The sequence below is a fragment of the Chenopodium album genome, chromosome 14 (assembly GCF_948465745.1).
Source record: "Chenopodium album chromosome 14, dcCheAlbu1.1, whole genome shotgun sequence".
Taxonomy (NCBI): domain Eukaryota; kingdom Viridiplantae; phylum Streptophyta; class Magnoliopsida; order Caryophyllales; family Amaranthaceae; genus Chenopodium; species Chenopodium album.
Window position 1 is genome coordinate 18,241,948 of NC_137847.1, and position 6,000 is coordinate 18,247,947.

The following is a 6,000-nucleotide window of genomic DNA, read 5'->3' on the forward strand; positions in this document are numbered from 1 at the left end:
AAAAATACATAACGGCACGTAGTCCGTATTTTCTATCCTAGTCGGGTCCCACTAGTTGCCATTTCATAAAACTTGTGAGAGAGAGAGAATATATATATTCCATTCATCCATTCACTATTTGTGAATGGCCCATGCAATTTACAAAATTTACAACAAGTAAAATGCATTCAAACAACGCGCGCACTAGTAACTAATCTAGGTGGTTAATCCGATTAACACGCCTAATTAAAACTAGTCAAAGTTGTTTAACCGATTATATAAATTACGTCATTAATAATTGAAGTTCCCACTAAATTTCGCATTTCCTTAATTAATCCAATTAATTAAGTCGGTAGCACCCAAACTTGTCAAAATGAAATTTTGCCAATGCCGCTCAATAAACCGAGGCCTAGCCTCCTAAAATTTTAATTAAAATTAACAAAATTAATTAAAAATAAATAAACGGCAAAATAATTAACATCAAGCCTATTACGGCTAGTCACCTCACCGCACTAAGCATACGCATATGCCAAGACCACGAACACATGACCCACGGCACACGGCCGCGAGCCGCTGCCACAGCACAGCCGCGCGTGGCTGCTGCTACCGCACGTGAGCTGCTGCTGTGCGTGGCTGCTGCCGCACGTGTGGCCCACAATCGAGGCGGCGCAACCACCGTGGCACCCACATGCGGGCTGCTGTGCAGCCCGGCTCGCCATGGTGGTGCATTGCCTCGTTTTGCGTGCCACTACCTTGGGATTTGATCCCTTTTCCGCGAGACAAAAATAATTAATTCTAAATTAATTTTAGAACTAATTTAGTGAGCAAAATAAAATTTTAAACAAGTATAACTTAATAAAATTTCAAAGTGCAATAACCAAAATAATTCCAAGAGCCATCTTTAATTAAATTGGTTTAGCTTGGTGCAAAATAAAATTGAGGCAATTTCTCACTTTCAATTTAATCAATTTAAATTAAACTTGAAAATTTGACAAAGTAAAGAGAAGTTGGAAAAATATGAACTTTAATGTTCAAATGAAAATTCCAACATCTAAAATTTGTGAATCCTTGAAAATTATATCTTCCAACATGAAGATAACCAAATTTCTATCACAAAAATCGAAACTTTATGTTTCTAATCAACTCAAAATGATTAAAACAACAAGGTTCAATTCAAAATAACATGGAATTTAGTGGTTTTCAAAGTTTCAATCACTTATCACAAATAAAGATTGAATCTTTAACACTAAGGAAGCCTCAAAAATAAAATTTTCACACTAAAAAGCAATTAGTTTGCAATTATGTGAAAATAAATCAACCTTTAAGCATCAAATACTACCAAGTAAGTGTGCTTTAAGGGGACATAAAAGTGCAGAAAATTATGCAAATAATCAACCATATAATCAACAATTTATGCCATTAATTTCAAGGTTAGAAAAGACTTAAAATTTTTCGTCAAAAACGAAAAACCCCTCGAAAAAGGCATTTCTGGTCAGAATTTGGCTAAAATCACAGTCCCAAAGGGATTCCAGAACACGTTTTCCACCCAAAATTCACTACTCTTGGGCGAAAATCTGGGTTCTGGCCCAAATTCGACATTAAAAACGGGATTAAATAAATAAAACCGAGCTACTAATCTAATTAGCAACATAAACCAGAAAATAAGCCAAAAATAAACCTTGAAAAACATGATTATAAAAATAAACGAGCAGGGCTCCGATACCGCTGTTGGGGTTTGGTGAGTCCGACTCACCGCGGAAACAACCCCTCCCGAGGAACCACTCGCAATAATTAAAATCACAAAGCATAAATAAATATTCACAAAGAAAAGATAACGAATCTTACCCTCGAAGCGAGCTTCGCCCAAAACCCGGGGCTCTTACTTGAAAGCTACTAGCACGTCAAGCGCCGCGCCTCCGACGGTATCCACCCACAAATGGGCGAACACAACTTTAAGGTCTACTACCTTGGGGTTAGCAAGGTCCGACCTAAACCCGAGTGTTATGTGAGTTTAAGAGTTTTCCCAAAAATTATGGAATGCTCTTTTTAACTCCCACTCAAGCACTTTACTCCAAATCCCAAGCTTGGTATTTATAGAGGAAAGTATGAATGGGAATTTCTATCCCATCAATGTGGGATCATGAAATTCCACAAATTAATTTAAAGCTAAATTAAATTAAAATTGCAAACTAATAATAAATCTACAAGTGGCATTATCATGTGAGATGGGTTGGTGAGGACCACATGGAGAGTAGGGGACCATACTTGCTCCCCACTCAATACTCTCCTTGTGCCACATGTCCTCTCCCACTTACTCCCATATTCCAAGCTTCCCCTTATTCATGGCCCTATGGCCCGAGCCAAGCCACGAGCCAAGCCCGAGCCCGGCCCGCACCAGCCCGCACCTTGCCCGAGCCCAGCCCGCACCTGACCCGAGCCCAGCCCGCACCAGCTGCTGCTGCTGCGGTTTGGTGCGGCTGCGGCTGCGGCTGCTGTTGCGGTTTGGTGCGGCTGCGGCTGCTGCCGTGGCACGGCGCGGCTGCTGCTGTGCCTAGCCGCGGCTGGCCGGGGCTGCTAGCACGGTGTGCTAGCTCGTCTTGCCCCTAGCATTCGGATGCTCGGGGCACATCGATGCTAGGGGTATTTTCGGGAATATGGTCGATTTATTATTATTTTGCGTGTCTCGTCTTTTATCATTTTAGACTCGACTTCCGAGGATCGGTTTCGACGGAGGCATTCCGATCACTTGACCTTACTGAATATATTAGCTTTCTAATAATTTTGAACCCGCTATCAGAATAATACACTTGTTCGAAGGACACCATTCCTTTCACTTCTGAACAAAGAGACCTGTTGTTACAATAACAGGTATCTTAGGTGATATTGTTTATTTTTCCACGGTAGATTTGTACTTTTGATAAAAGAGATCTATTGTTACCATAACAAGTTTTTTAGACTATCTCTTTTTTAAAAGATATTTCGTTTCTCTATTATAAGCCTTGTTGTCGGAAGGTAGGGTGTATAGTACACACAAATACTAATACAATAGTTAAATGGTTTATTAACTCAAAATTTAGTTAAAAAAAATTATTACGCTCCACATATTACTTTGTATTTTGTAATTTTTTTTTACTAAATTTAATTTCGTACCCCCATTCCCCAAATCCTGGATCAGCCAATGAGTGGAGATATTCATATATTTAATTTTTAGTGAGAGAGAAGTTAAAAAATTAATGTAAATGGATTGGGATCGTGTTCGCGATGTTTGTGTTGATTTTACAAGGTCTTCTCCTTTGACACAATCTGACTTGTCTGACATTGTTCCTGGACGGGTTGTGACTGACGTGGCTCATCGAAAGCGGATCAAGTATGAATCTAGTTGTCAGGCAATTGAATATAGTTTTCTTCCTTTTTCCTTTTCTTCACTTGGGGAATTAAAGAAGGCGGTTGTTGTGCGGGTTTAGAAGTTCTCGACGACTCATTACATTGGGGCAGACTTTGTTTGTTTTTGAGATATATAATAATAATAATAATAATAATAATAATAATAATAATAATAATTTTAAAAAAAATAATAATAACAATAATAATAACAACAACAATCATATAACTAATATATAAAGCTAAACTATTAGATAGGTCAAGAGACAACGACACTTGGTGTTCCAACTTTTCGCCTAGTGTCGTGACGTTGGTGTTGGACCCATTTTACTAAGCAGCCCACTAACCGTAGGGCTCAACCAAGCATTCAAAGAACATCAAGAATCAAGCAAATGGCTTGATTGATACAAGTATAGCAAGGGAATCAAGAGATCAATTATGCGATTACATGCCTAAAATACACCTACTGAACAAGAAAAGAAGAATGAAATCAAGAAGATCTTCCCCATTTGAATATATTCTGATATCTTTGTAACCCTAGTTGTTCCCAGGTATAAATAGCAGAATTATACATTGTAATAAAGATAGATGCTCAATAATACATTAATACAAGCAATATATTTCATTAATTCTCTCGGAATTGTGTCCTTGCTGATCAAGGAGCCTGTTCTTATTCAGTATTGTATCTCTAAACTCTCTCTTTTATATTAAAATCATTTGTTTACTGCTTTATTATTTTTCTTGGTTATTGTGTTTGATGTTTAAGGTTTGATTGTTATTACCCCTTAATCCCTAAGCAAATTCCTAGATCGTCCCAACTAAGATTTGCCTAAACAATTTGGCGCCCACCGTGAGGATGATAATCAATTAACCTGCCACATTCCTCAAAAAAGACAACCACCATGACAGGACAGCCAGTACCCTTCACTATAGCCAAAAATCAATGAGGGAATAAGCGCATTCTATCAAACCCTAGAACAACAGAAAAGCCAGATTGAAACACTACTAGCCCAATAAGTCCAAACTGAGGCCAAATTCACCAGCCTAACCAAGAAAAATGAAGCCCTCCACAGCCAAATACAGCCGGTTGCGTCCAAAACCGTTAATACCAGAAAGAACACCGAAAGCATAGCCATGCAACTTGATATGTCTGGAGCTTTTCATACCCCTGTTAATGGGGATAAAGGTTCTAACAATAGGGATGAATCACTAGACGAAGGTTTTATTGGTGCAGGAACTTTTTACAAAGGCAAGCAGGTGGGAATTGAGGAGGGAAAGATAAAGAAGGTAGTCAAAGGATACCTCAAGGCATTCGAGGCCAAGATTGCAAAAATCCCAGGAGTGCCGAAACCCATGGAGGAAAAGGCTGTAAATGGTTACATAGAGTCGCCCTTCTCAGAAGAGATTTCCATGGTAAAAGTACCAAAGGGGTTCAGCACGCCCAGTATGGCGAACAACAGATCCAGATGAGCACGTGTCCCTCTACAAGCAGAAGATGATGACCAGTTCAATCCCTAGAGATATCAGAGAGGCTATTATGTGCAAAGGCTTTGGAGCCACACTGTCAGGTCTAGCCCTAACTTGGTTCATTAATTTAGATAATGGGACTATTCGATCTTTTGCAGGAATGGTAAACCTATTCAAGATCCAATTCGCCAATAGTAGAAAGATCGAGAAGCAATCTTCAGACCAGTACCGAGTTGTGCAGAGGCATGGAGAATCCTTGAGGGATTACCTTAACAAGTTCAACAGGGAGAAGATCGGGATACATAAGTGCGATGCTCCTACAACTATAGAGGCATTCAGAAGGGGTTTGCTGGATCTTAGTGAGCTCTACAAGGAGTTAACAAACTATCCTTGCGCAACCTTTGAAGATGTTTAAGCCAAGGCAATGGCGCAAGTCAGATTTGAAGAGGACGTGTATGCACGAAAGACCCCTGAGCCAAATCGCTTGTCAAGAAGGAGCAACAACTTTCCCAGAAGGGATCATCAATTCAAACCCTATCAATGGTCCCGTTATGATGAAGGATCAGTCAATGCTGTCGAAGGAGAATTTTCAGATTGGAGGGAAGATCCTGAACTCCCACCTAAATTGCATGAATACTGTTTCAATGTTAACCCTGCAGGTGTGATTAGGACCTTGAATAAGATGGAAGATACTGTGCAGTGGCCCAGAAAGAGTGATAGGCCAAGAGAGAAGAAAGATCCTTCAAGGTGGTGCGATTTCCATTCAGATATTGGCCACACAACCGATGAATGTGTCACGCTCAGAAAGGAAGTTGCCTACTTGCTGAAGAAAGGCTACCTCAAAGAACACTTGACGGACAGGTCCAAAGCCTCAGGAAGAGAAAAGGAATCTAAGTAGGGTGGCCCCCACCTCCTCCTCCAATAGTCAAGACCATTTGTTTCATATCAGGAGGGTCAGAAGTGTGCGGTCTGACAAATTCAGCAGCAAATCGTCATGCGAAGGAGAGTAACATGGATCAACTTGATAGGAAAGCACAAGTAAAGGTAGACATCCCTATTATATTGAAGAAAGCGATGTAGTGGAAGGTCATCATGACGGTCTAGTGATAACACTCCCACTAGGAAATTGCCTGATCAAGAGAATCCTTGTTGACAACGGAAGTTCAGCAAATA